The sequence below is a fragment of the Thermobia domestica genome, chromosome 18, assembly GCF_964235325.1.
Source record: "Thermobia domestica chromosome 18, izTheDome1.hap1.1, whole genome shotgun sequence".
Lineage (NCBI taxonomy): Eukaryota > Metazoa > Arthropoda > Insecta > Zygentoma > Lepismatidae > Thermobia > Thermobia domestica.
In genome coordinates, this window is record NC_137471.1 from 76,046,047 (window position 1) to 76,060,002 (window position 13,956).

At 37.0% G+C, this 13,956-nt stretch overlaps 1 protein-coding gene across 1 annotated transcript in view; it reads left to right on the top strand.

Annotated features, from left to right (window-relative positions):
• Window positions 1-13,956, top strand: part of LOC145675856 (uncharacterized) — a 545,559-nt gene that overhangs the window by 222,952 nt on the left and 308,651 nt on the right. The window lies entirely within an intron of this gene.

Below are 13,956 nucleotides of genomic sequence, written 5' to 3' on the forward strand. Positions count from 1 at the left end.
ATCCTTTATCCAAGTCGTATGAAACGGAGACTTCATACATCGCTATACTTTGTATGAACTATGTTCCGTATTTACTTAATCACTTTGTAACTTTCTCTAGTGTTGACAAGGCCGCAGGTGTCAATCGAATAGTTTAGTGTTTCACTCATGTCACCTTGTGACTAAGGTACGTCCTGTCGGTATATATATGGTACTGGGTTCAATTAGCGATAAAATACATTTTTAGCGTTAAACAAATGCAAAAATCTATACGAAATGAGATACCGTGATCTCTGACTTACGGATAACACCAAGCAACTAATGGTACTGAGTGTGATTGAGTTTACTAATTACTATTTGGCTAAAATCAGTGTTCCTTTATCTATAGTTCTTTTCGTGCTTTGAATTGCAAAGTTTGAAATAACCGTTTTAAATTATTGTGTATATATATCTTCCGAGTAATTCTGAGAATCATTGCTCTTTCTTTAAGCAATGTATGAGACTGTTAAATTGCTCTTTCCTTAAAATGTTGCACTAAGAAGGATGCATCCAGGAAAGTCCAAATTTGCAGAATGTCTATAGCAGGGAAGAATAAATATGTTTAGTCGATGGCTGCACAACGCCTCCGCTGTCACCACGTTGTCACACAGCGAATACAGCGAACGTTTAAGAGTATTCTGCACTTACTATTAGGTATCGGCCTGGGAACTTTGGCGCATCTACCCAGTCTCCTTCTTGGTGTTTCATTTTTAATGGCGAGTACTGAGTAGGAATAATATTGTAAGCGAATGCGTTTCCGGCTGACACCACACTTTTAATTATTGCGACATTAAAAAAAAAAAAAAAAAAAAAACCTGTTAATTAAAATGTACAGAGAAGTTATTTCTGGAAAATTCTATTCAGGCCTCTTGTGGTAACAACTGCACTTTAGTAGAAGATACTATTAAGGAAAAGAATGAGGTAAAATAATCTTTATATCGTACAAGCAATGGATGATAACAGCTTAATAAATGATTGTACGTAAATCTTGTTTGAGTTTGAATATAGGATTGTATAAGGCTGTGCATTTTGCATTATTATTGAGGTGCTGCAACTAACTAACTGCAAACCATATGATAAATTCTTACAGTAATATATCACATATTGATTTACTCTGTATGGAAACGAAAATAGTTTAATATATGGTTAACCTCCTTTGTGCCAGGGGCGGATCCAGAGGGGGGCGATCGGGGCGATCGCCCCCCCCCCCCACAAGAGGAAACTTTCTTATTTTATATATAAATAAACCCATCCATAACAAGTTTGGAGCTCTTAAAAGTAGCAGTATTACCGCCGACCGCCCCCCCCCCCAGAAGTCCGTCCTGGATCCGCCCCTGCTTTGTGCCCATAATTTTAAAATTAACGCTTGTGTCACTTTTCAACACTTGACTTTGCAGTAGCTTTCCAACGAATTAGCAGGAAGCCCAAACTTATAGGACACCCTGCAGGTAAATACATTTCTTTGGACAGTTTCACTGCTCCAAACTAAGATTTGAAAAGTGTAGTATTGTTAATTTTATTATTATTGGCACAAAGGAGATCAACCATATTTTAAGCTATTTTTGTTTTCATACAGAGTAAAACAATATTTGACAACATTACAGTAAGAATGTATCATGCACTTTGCAGTATGTTGCAGCACTTTAATAATGGTGCACTATACGTACACTCTAGATCCTGCATATGTCCGATCCATACATTACAAGAAGGCAATACGTATTCGATACAGGTAAAATCTGTATATTTCATATGGACAACCTATTAGCTATATACATCCAATCTATACATTACATATGGCCAACCTGTACGCGACATACGTATAATCTATATGCTGCATGCAGACAGTCTGTAAGCTACATATATGCACTCTGTATGGTGCATACGGATATTCTGTATGCTGTATCTGGACAAGCTGTGTGCGACATAAGGAAAATCTGTATAATACATACGTACAATACGTATACTGTATCTAGTCGTACGTATGGGGCACAAGTACAATATAGATGCTGTCTCGGGGTTGAACGCAAGAAACATACGTACAGAACGTATATTGCATACTTCTTGAAATCATGCTCCGTCCTGATAGTCAGTGTATGTCGTCATTATTAACCCACATGCTACATACGACCCTGACGTCACAAAGCTAGATATTACCTCCGTATATACTTGTTACTGCAGATAACGTCACACGAATGACGTCATTGCACTTGTGCAGACAGTACGTATAATACATACTTTTTCAGCTATACGTTTGCTGCAGGATGTTATATACGGTTGTACGTTAAGTCCAGAAACTACAGGAATTACGAATGTAACCTACGTTTTTAAGTATGCCACCTACATTTTTTTTTCTCAGTGTACCTTTTGTGTATGTACCAACGCCTAGGATCTCGTTAAAGGACACAAAGACAAACAAAACATGTTTTGCAGGAAATTTCCCTGAATCTCTTTGTATTCTCAGAATTTTGCATTCATAAGGGATGTGTGTGGTATCATTCAACAACCTCATTCCCTCCAAAGACAATGAAGGACGATCCATAAATATAAGGTAATTAGGGTATGATCAAGATCTTATTTTTTTTTCTATTTTTCACCAATATGCGCCACACTTAGTCGTAGGCTATTTGAGAAAGCGTTACCCTCTGTAGCGAACGCGGCCAAAGTGGCTATTCAGTAATTTTACTTTCACCAGATGGGTAAATCATATTGTGAGCCAGTCAGGGTTTCCAGCTCTTTTTGCCATGTCCAGGTGTGTAATACCAAAGTTCCAATACTCTGCACAAACCATCTTCCAAGCAGCTGTTTCTTGCTACAATCCCTTTTGCCTGGCAACACGTCTTTCCTTTTTTTTCTTTCCTTTTGAAATCTTTTAAACAGCAGGCGGTCTATTGTTCCGACCCGCATCAAATACGCTCGAGCTGACGTTTTCTCAGCGATTTTATTGCTTTCGCGTTTATGATTAGACATCTACATTTAAATACATGGTCAGCGTATTCCAAGAGTACGCATGAGCAATAAATACGCTTTGCGATCGCCTCAAATAGCCGGGTACTTACGGTTCGAATAGTATATAGTTTATAAGGCGTTTGGTTTACTAAAACTTCTTTATATATTTACCCTGTCCGGTGTCATCCATTCATCCTTCCTGGATAGAAAAAATCTTAAGTACTACTTGATTAATCACCTCCAAATTTGGGTAGAAATGTAGAGGGTCGAAAGTTAGGAATCAAGTTCGATTTTCGAGTCGATATTCAAACCGGAAGTGGTAGAAATAAACAATTTCCGGTTTTAACATTGATCACTATACGATCATAGATAGGGAGAAGCGGTTTCTTGCAATCGATTAAGCATTCCAAGAATATACTTCATCTCCACCTTTAACTCTCGGATAAAACAGGAAGTGATAGAATTCCACTTCAACTTTCCGTATCAATATGGATTTACAGAGCAAAATCTTTAAAAGATAGCTGGAAACTTTTTTTTTGAACCGACTTAGCGTTAGGGATGCGCACGAGACAAGATTTGTGGTTGCCTCGTCTCGAAAATGTGCTGTAAAAGTGATGTCTCGACTCGAAAAATGTATATTTTACTATTGGAAGAGCCATGTCTCGACTCGAATTTTGTCAGGAAAATCCTGTCTCGACGTCTCGTGCGCATCCCTACTTAGCGTTCTGAGAATAGGTATCGTCTTTTATCTAAACTTTCTATTCAAACTTGTAGTGCGGGCATGGTGGCTCAGTGGTAGAGTCCTTATTTCTAGTGCATTGGGTCCTGGTTCGATCTTCGTACAAGTAATGTTGTGATGGATAACATTGTGTCTGTTGGTTTTCTCGGAGTACTCCCGTTTCCTCCCACTTTCTCATTCTATCAATACATCCATGATTATTCACTTGGTTTATTCATCGTCTCATTTAGTCTAAAGGACATAAACGTGGGACGTTAAACTGAAATATTTCATATATTTTCAAACCGGTATTGGGGACCGCGGTGGCCCAGTGGTGGAGCGTTTGGGGTCCCGGGGTCCCGGGTTCGATCCCAACCCCCGCCATGTGAACTTTGGGGTGGACAAACACCGTGTGCGTGGGTTTTCTCGGGGTTCTCCCGTTTCCTCCCACTTTCTTCATTCCACCATTTCATACATTACTATCATCACCGTCTCCTTTAGCCTAACCGGCATAACCGTGGGACGTAAAACCCAAAGATTTCATTTCACTTTTTTCAAACCGGTAGTGGCAGAAAGCAAATACTTCCGGTTTTGATGTTGATCGCTATAGAGTGAAAATGGTAATAGATAGCAAGAAGCGGATTTGTTCAATCAATTAATCATCCCAAGAATATATTCTATCTTCAATCTAATCTCTCTACTAAAACCAGAAGGGGTAGAAATTTATAACCGATTTTAATATTAATCGAGATAATATCACACCATACAAACCAAACTCCTTAGATTGAACTGGATTTTTTGAGTTTAACATTCCGTTCAGCGGTGCAGCTATATGAGACAGACCTACAATTTAACGTGGGATCCAAACCATATGAGCTACCCTGGAATCGAACCCGAGTCTCCCACGCCAAAGGTGCGTACACTATTCGCATAACCACGAGAGAGCTCCCAAACTTCTCGTAAACGTAACATTGTTACTTGTTTTATTTATATACAAAATATCGCAACTGTTCTCCTCGAAGCTCAAAATTTTGCGCAGATGTTATTAAATCTATGCGTTTGTAAGACTAAACAAAATGGAGTTTTGCGGAAGTTCAACTATATTTACTTGTTTTTTAACTGCTTTCTTTATACGCAGAATACGAACATGTCATTTAGCTAGATTTTTTTTCTGGAATGAAATGGAGTGTTTCTGCCGTAATTCAATTTTATATTAACCACCAGGGACGTACACAGGGATGGCTTCTGGGAGGGTCGAACCTCCTTCCAACTTTTCCGTAAATTTAGTATAGTTTTGGAGGTGATTTTATAAATGTTAGTACAATTTATCCTTACATTGAATTGAAACTTCTCCCTCGAAGCCGAAACTTCTCCCGAAATAAATTCCTGCATATGTGCCTGCAGCAACCAATACAGTAAGATTATTTAAGGATGATAAAATTAGTTCTCAGCATCCATAATGATGTCTCATTTGGTCAGCATCCATATTGATGTGTCATTTGGTACTTTTATTCGTATTCCATCGCGCCAGCTTTTTAAAACGAAAAATCAAAATGACAACCCTAGTGCATTTATAAAGTTATCATCAGCCTTGTGTGTGTGTGTGTGTGTGTGTGTGAAGAGACTAGTAGCTTGAACGTCATGAAGTTACCATGAAATATTTATTTTTTAAAATGAAATTTGAAATGCTCCCATTTAGCCGAATAACTTTTACTCCTATATAGCTTGAAGGTTGCCATTTAGCTGAATAGTTGAATATTTTGTTTAACTTAAATTCTCTCATTTAGCCGAACAGTTTAATGTTCCGATTTAGCCAATTTAAACGAATGACTTAATATCCCCATTTTGCCAAATAGTTTAGTGCTCCAATTTAGCTGAATTATTTAATTTTTCCGTTTTGCCAAATAGTTTAATGCTCCAATTTAGCTAAATAATTTAATTTTCTCATTTTGCCAAATAGTTTAATGCTCCAAATTAGCTGAATAATTTAATTCTCTTATTTTGCCAAATAGTTTAATGCTCCAATTTAGCTGAATAATTTAATTCTCTCATTTTGCCAAATAGTTTAATGCTCCAATTTAGCTGAATAATTTAATTTTCCCGTTTTGCCAAATAGTTTAATGCTCCAATTTAGCTGAATAATTTAATTTTCCCGTTTTGCCAAATAGTTTAATGCTCCAATTTAGCTGAATAATTTAATTCTATCATTTTACCAAATAGTTTAATGCTCTCATTTCCTAACGCTCTTTGATCCCGAATTCTGTTCTAAGAGGGTGTATAGAACGTGTCTAGTTAGCATTGTGAATGAGCTGTGGCTCTAGTTGAATAGGAAGTAATTAATTCTGGTTTAGAAAATCAGAAATTATTACAGGATACCCGGGTTCGATTTCCAGCAGCAGCTCATGTGTTCGGATTCGCACTTTAAGCTGTATATACACATCTCATATAGACTCGCTGCTGAAGGGGACACTAAATTCAAATCTAATAAATCATAAATTACTATATCTGGTTTCGACCCGCTGACTAATTACCAACCAGTTGATCTGGGCCATTTAGCCAGTCAAAGACCTTTGGAAGCGAAAGCGTCATATATAGTACTTTGTAGTTGAGTTCAGGACATTCGGAATTAATTTTCTAGAAAATTCCAGCTCTAGAACTCGTTTATTTCTTGTACGTTTTCACCGCTGTTTACACGACTATCGTATCACACGGAGCAGTGTCATATATCATAAGAATATCTTCCTGTTCTCATAAACAACTAGAGTGAAGGCGGAAACTACATTTTTTCCTATTGTCTGTCGCTATGTCGTAACCTTGGGTGCATACTGACTCCTTACGAAACAAGGTTACACGTGCAGAGAAATATATCGCTTGGTAGAAAGGAATTTAGTTCTAACAATTGCCAGCAATCACTAATGTGTTTTACGCCTAGATTCGTTCACTTTTCGGTTTACTCTACTGTGAATAGAGATCTGTAAGGATGATTTTCTTTTTAAGACTCGACTTCTGAATTTAAAATTCGAGACTCTGCCAAATCCCGAAATGTGATTTTTAAGCTTCTATTCAAAGTCTGAGAAATTTTCGAATAAGTCTGAGTCTGAATTATATTCTTCTACAATATTATTAACGTTTAACAACAACAACAACCACAACAAAAGTCCAAAGATCGTACTTACAACTAGCAATCGGTAGTTGTCACTGAGTACAACAAAATTATATGTGTCATTATAAAAGCTACTGTGTACTTTTAAGAAAACTGAGGGAAAACATATTTTGTAAACCTAAAAATTAATGCCGAACGAAAACCAAGCCATCTATTAATGTGAGACTGATACTTACCGTAAGTGTATCCTTATGAAGCTTTTCATTACGGCATTAGTAAGATGCAGTACGTAGTATGGTTGATGATATATAGCACAAAATTATTATCTAGTTTCACACTTTGATTTTTGTTCATTGTCCAAAGATAAAAACATTCATTAATCAATGGGTGACATTGAGATGGACAAGATGACATACTTAAAGGTAAATTACCATATGTGCTTTTCGAGAGAATTGCAAGAAATGATTTTTAATGGCGTTAAAATATATTTCATTTGTTGCCAGTTTGATGGAGTTTTGAGTTTTTATTCAGCAGGAGAAATTTTCTTATTCTTAATTTATGTAATAATTACCGTATAAGAAAAATAACTAGTAACTATGGCCTATGGTACCAGGAGGTTCAATGCCACGTTCACAAAAGCTCTCCATTAATCTTCTATCCTCAGCCAACTATATTCAGTTTCTACTTTCTATTTCTGCGAGATCCATCATAATATTGTCCTCCAATCTGCACCTATTTCTTCCTAATGGTAGTTTTACGATTGCACTTACAGTTAAAACTTTAAAAGATTCTTTTTTTTTTTTCATTCTGGCTACATCCCACCTGAGCCTCCTAGATTTGATGACCCTAACAATGTTTAGTAAATGATATAAAGTATACAGTTTCTTGTTATGAATTTTCCGCTATTCCTCATTCCCGTTTCTCTTGGATTCGAATATTCGTCTCAGGCCTTGTTCTCAATTGCTTTGAGTCTACGTTCTTCCCTCAGAGTAAGCGACCATATTTCGCAACCACACATAACTACAGGCATGATTATCGTTTTATATATTTTAAGCTTTAAATTCCTCGATAGAATTCGCGACGACAAAGATTTTGAACTGAACAATGTGAATGTATAAGAAAAATCTGAACCGTTAAGTAACAGATGCACCAATGGGACTTGTAAGATAGTAATCTTAGTACTATGTTACTCCACGCTAAAACTCTTGATCGAAAATTATTTTTTTAAAATCTTTTTCTGCAGTCGATAGCTCCGCCTCAAACATATATACTCACGAGACAACCATTATGACCACTTACCTAATATCCGGTATGGCCACCTTTGGCTCGCAGCATAGCAAAAATCCGGTATGATATGGAAGCAATAAGACCTTGGTAGCAGACTGACGGCATAGAGCGCCACATCTGTACACATATTCACTTAATTCCTGTAAATTCCAAGGATGTAAGCAAGGAACTTGGATCTGGTGTTTAATGACACCACAAAAATGTTCAATTGGGTTAGGACCGAGTGACTGGAACAGGGCCGCTTTTCCGCTTATGCACGCTAGGCACGTGCCTAGGGCGCAAAAGGTTTGGAGGCGCAAAAAATTGGAGGGCGAAAAAAGAGAAAAAATTAAAATACACTGGTGCAGAAAACGTGATTTCCGTCCCAGTTCAGCAACCTGGTTACGAGCAAACTAGATCTCTGCGGCTAATGTAAATGTGATACGTATAATTTTACTTTTGTTAATTGAAAATTGTCATTTATATTAGGGATACTTGATAAATAAGAATACTTAAGGACAATTGTCTGATGATAACTGGGCGTGAAAACAAACTATTAACTGTACTAATATTAGGGAAAACTCTCCAAAGACTCTCCAAAGAGCAAAAACAAAGAAAGTGAAAACAGTAAGAGAGTTAAGGGAAAATCCCTCCCGAACCAAAACTGGCAAAGTAATAACTGAAGGATGGAGTACTGTAGAAATAGTGGGTGCATAACAATTTGAAGTGTCTAGGGCGCCGGGGAGATTAAAACGGCTCTGCTTTGGAAGTCATTGCAGCAAATTAATTTACCATTCTGTTCCTTGAAACATTGCAGAACAACGTTGGCTATATAACAAGGAGAGTTGTTCTACTGAGATGTCATTCCCACCTGGAAACATGAATGGGTGCACATGATCAAAAATCATCTGCCGATGGCTAGAGAGTCGTTGTGATATCCTCCACAAGCACTACTAAGATCATGGATGACTATTGCGAAGTTCCTAGATCATAATGATGCCACCACCGACCTGTCGTCGTCTTACTCTGCACGTCTCAGACTGGTGTTTTCTTGGAAGATGGTGTATTCTGACCCAGCCGTCGATGTGATAAAGGCAATATCATGATTTATCAGACCATGCAACATTGTGCTATTGTTCGGCGGTCCAATGAGGTTACATTTGCCCATTCCAGTCGTAATTGACGAAGCTATGCGGTTAATATTGGTACACGTATGGTACACGGGCTGCAGTGGCCCTTAACTAACAGTGTACAATGAACTGTGTGCTCAGACATGAGCGTGATTCGTCAGCTGCTAAACTCAGCTGTTAATTTTCCGATTTGCGCCCTAGCTTATTGTATCAACCTCGACAGTCTATGACATCCGACATCTTCAATGAGGTGTGGCTGGTCTACGACTTGTCGCTTGGTGCTGGTTTCACTACTTTGTTCCCAGCTTTGGAAGACATACTAACCACAGCAACCTGTTTCCAAGATCCTCGATCCCACCCACCTGACCCCTATCAAACTCTGATATATCGCCGATCTTCCCCATTCTACACATGAGCACCACACTGACTAATTAAGTGACACCCCTGTCACCGTCTGACGAGCGTTTCTGCTGTGCCGACGACTTTTACGTCAGCTCAGGGTGATCATAATGATTTGACTGGTAAGTGCATACGTTCCTTCCAAAAATTCAGTAACTAAGAAGAAACCTGAAACATTATAAATGGTAGAATATTTGAAGAACTGAATGTTATAACGCAATATTTTTTTAATAACATGTGAGCTAACGAAAAACTTGGTATAATTTACCAAAACTTTTCAATTAATGTCGATAAAAATCATTGATTTAATCAGGGGCGGTTCTAGGATATTTTATACCCTAGGCGAAAAACATGTCTGCGCCCCCACAATTTCCTTCTCCCCCAAAGCCAAACCAAAGTAAAGCTTTGTCACCCTTGACATTTTTCACCACATCACACATTGTTACCATTTGTTTAAGCATTATATAAAACAAAACTCACTACCAATAAGTAATCTATAAGCCAATTATTTTTATGAAACATGTTTATTGCTGTGGGATTTGGAACGAAATTTTACTAATATAATCACAGGTCAACAGGAAATCAAAGTTTTATTGTAATGTAAACCATGTTGATGTCCACTGTAAATATAAAACAAAAGTTTATTTTCATTCTTTTTGAGAAGATTCCATAGGAAATGTGATTAGTGTCGGCAATATGTCCAAAAATTTAATTTTTGCCTGTTTAAGGAAATCAAAAGTTAAGGAGGTATACTATAAGCAGCTTTGTGTTTTGAACAATTTATAAGTTAATGATTGGTCTAAACTAATAATAGAAAGTTTATACTTACATATAACTTTTGATTGGAGTAGCTTTATCTACATTCAACAAATATCACAGAAAAATCAGTTCTGTTTGCACACATTCAACAAATATCACAGAAAAATCAGATCTGTTTGCACCAATGTAAAAAAAAAAAAAAAAAAAAAAAAAACATGAAGTTCGTGATTTTGGGATAGTACATTTTAATATTTATGTAAGTCTCCCACTCACGGTTTGAGATAAATTGAGCAATAGCATTTATAATCTTTACTGTATTTTCCTTGCTTTCATACTTGCAAACTCTTTCACTAGGACTGTCAGGTCTATTTGTCTTGCTAACTCATATTCAGTAGAAATTGTGGCTAGACCTACTAACCTTTCCTGGCACATTGTAGAACGAAGATACATTTCAATAAGTTTGAATTTGGAAAAACTTAATTCTACATTAGCCACGGACACTAGCAACGTGAGCAAAACACGAAGAGCTACACTTACGTTAGGAAATCCATTTTCAAGACCATGTTGGTAAATATAGCTTAGGATTTCAGGGATAGATACTGAATCTTAAGATGATGACAAATTCCTCTGAGCTCAGAACAAGTCCCAAGCGTCAATATCACATTCCTTCACACCTTCTTTATTTTCAACTGTTAGGCCTTTTCCAAGTTTTCACACAACAGTTTGATCTCTGCTACGCTTTTTGTTTTTGAGATTATGAATGTTGTATATACAAAAATCCGAAGATAACACCTACATCATTTAACTGGAAAAATTTTGCTTTGACTGCATTCATAGCCGTGTCTAAAACAGCAAAATAAAAATGAATCTTGAAATTTTCCGCGGGATCAGCTTCATTTGCAAATTCATCTATTGATTCATAGTCAAATATTGTCTTCCTATTTGAATACGGATCTTCTCTTTCTCAAAAAATGGTTCTATTCCAACTTCTGGTACTCACGAGCATCATCCAGAGTTCTTTCGAATTCCAAATCACTACTAGCGCTGATTAAATACTGTTCTTTTTCAGATGACTAACTGCTCATTGAGAGACAAATCTTTTTCTTGTAGTATATTACTTTCTAAATTGACTTGAAACAAAATATTGTGCCATGTGACAAGAGCAACTACAAATTTGAAGTCTGAGAGGTTTTTACTAACCCAAGTGCTCCTGCCTTTGTTCTAATACCACTGGAGCCTGTAAAAGAGGTATCTTCAGATACTTCTTCCAAAGCATTACATATACTCGACAACTGATAACGCAGAGGCGTAAGTGAATCAATTCGACTGGACCATCGTGTATCACTCAGGAGTTTTACAGTCAAAGATGGCAATGTGACTGTTTAAAATCTCCCATCAACGTGTCGATGCTGAAAAGAACACAAATTCGTTGGACCACATCAAAAAAAAGATGGTTACTTCCAAGCAGCATGAAGATGTTTCATTGACCACGAGATTTAGAGTATGCCACCAAGATGGAACATAGAATGCACGTGGACTAATATCCAAAATCCTTTTCTGAACATCACTTTCCTTTCCTTTCATATTACTGCCATTGTCGTAACCTTGTCCTCGAATATTCTCCACAGGTAACTTTTCAAGAATTACCTCAGTCATAGACGGTCCAGTAGTTTTTTGAAGAGGCATAAATCCCAAAAAGTGCTCTTTCACCAGAACTTGATTAAATTCAGAGTCGTTTTTTGACGTTACCTCAGAAGAGGAAATTATTAACACGAATTTAATGATCACAGTCATTTGTTCTGTGTGCTGTCCAATATGATGGAAATATATTTAACTTTTTGAACTGAGGGCAAGATTTCTCTATTTATGGAACTAGCTAACAATTGGCTTAATTTATTTTCTATATTTTTCCCCAGGTAATGAGTGTGTCTTTTATAATCACTTCTGATCCTTCGTAGATGCTCATTCTCTTCGTAGAGTTGCCAAACTGAATAATTGTTTTTCATTTCATTTATTTGTTTAGCAGATACTTAGATACAGCATAACGAATGTCGTTTACACAGGGAAACATAACAAATATGTATTAAGAATAGAAAAAAATAAAATAATAAAAAAGGACAAAGCAAAGATGAAGTATCTTAACTCATTTTTAGTTATTTTGAATTTGTGTAATTATTCTGTCAAAAGCTGAGTAGCTTTAAAAATGTCCACGTTAGTTGTTATTTGATTATATAAATTTGGTGCCCTGTGAAAGAAGGACCTTTGAATAATCGACAGTCTAGGGCGGAAAAGGTGTAAGAGATGGGTATTTGGTGTTACATGGGCAGGAATGTAAAGAGATACTTCTTAAAGTAGGGTTTCTGGCCTTAAGTTTCTTTTGACTACCTTGTATAGAAACTTTAGGTCAGTAACATATTTGCGAGCATCCCAAGTCTGGATATTCAGATAATGCAGGATATCTTACTTGTTAGTCATAGAATGAACAGTGAGAACACGGAAACATACTATGGCCAGATAGATGTTCCCCCTCTCCAAATGGGCGAGCAGTAACCGATCTTGGGTGCTCCCACTTTTCATTAACTTCCTCTTTCTAAATGTGTAAGGCGCTGGCGCAGGTACGGTTTGGCTGATGTTGATCAACCTCACGTAAAAAATAAAAGCCTAGCATTCCGCCCCTAAATGTTTCCGCCTTAGGCAGTCGCCTAGGTTGTCTATATGGACGAGCCAGCCCCGGATTTAATACTTTGAAGTATTAAGAAACTTCAGCTCCAGTACCTCTTGTTCGAAATAACGCATGCTGGAATATATTGTTTCACGGTATAATTCACGTTTTTTTAAAAACACGTATAAGCATTAAATAACGTAACTTCACCAAATAACGCCACTATTTAACTTTCTGCTGTGATACTCAGATAGTTTTGTTTCTAGAACCGTAAAATTTACATACGCAAGAGAATGAACCCTTCGCTACAATGTAATGAGAAAACAGGAGTATTATATACACAATGACGATAACATACGCCAAAAATTTGGTAAATACAAGAAGACGTTATAACCAGACATGTCGGGAAACAACTCCTCTACGCTCTTAATTATACGGAAAAGAGTGTTATTATTTAATTAATTATCTAGAGTAAAGAGTATAACATTTTCTAATAAATATTAAACAGCGTCCTTGGCAATATGTTATCTGGTTCAATACTGAAAAATGTGGCTGAGATAGTAAACCCAGGATTGCAAACACTGGAATATAACTCTGTCACATGCAGTACTATTCGTTAGAATCAGATAAAATTGCATAACTGGTATCAGAATGCACAAACTGCATTCAAGAATGCTATCTGAATCAACTTTCTGAAACCAAGATTTGCATTCAATACGCGAATCCAATTATTATGGCTCCTGAGACCACAGTAATATCCCTCATAATCCCCACAAAATAATTCTATCCTCCTCCTTTGTTCATGATTTGCTCTTTTCCGTGCTGGAAAAAAGTTGTCCTACTGTTACATATATGACATAATTCACCAATACTTGCTTGGCATTTAGAGAGCGACCACCGACATATCTTCTATTTCTTTTAGGTGTCGGGAGGAGCTCGTGGACACAGTGGTCAT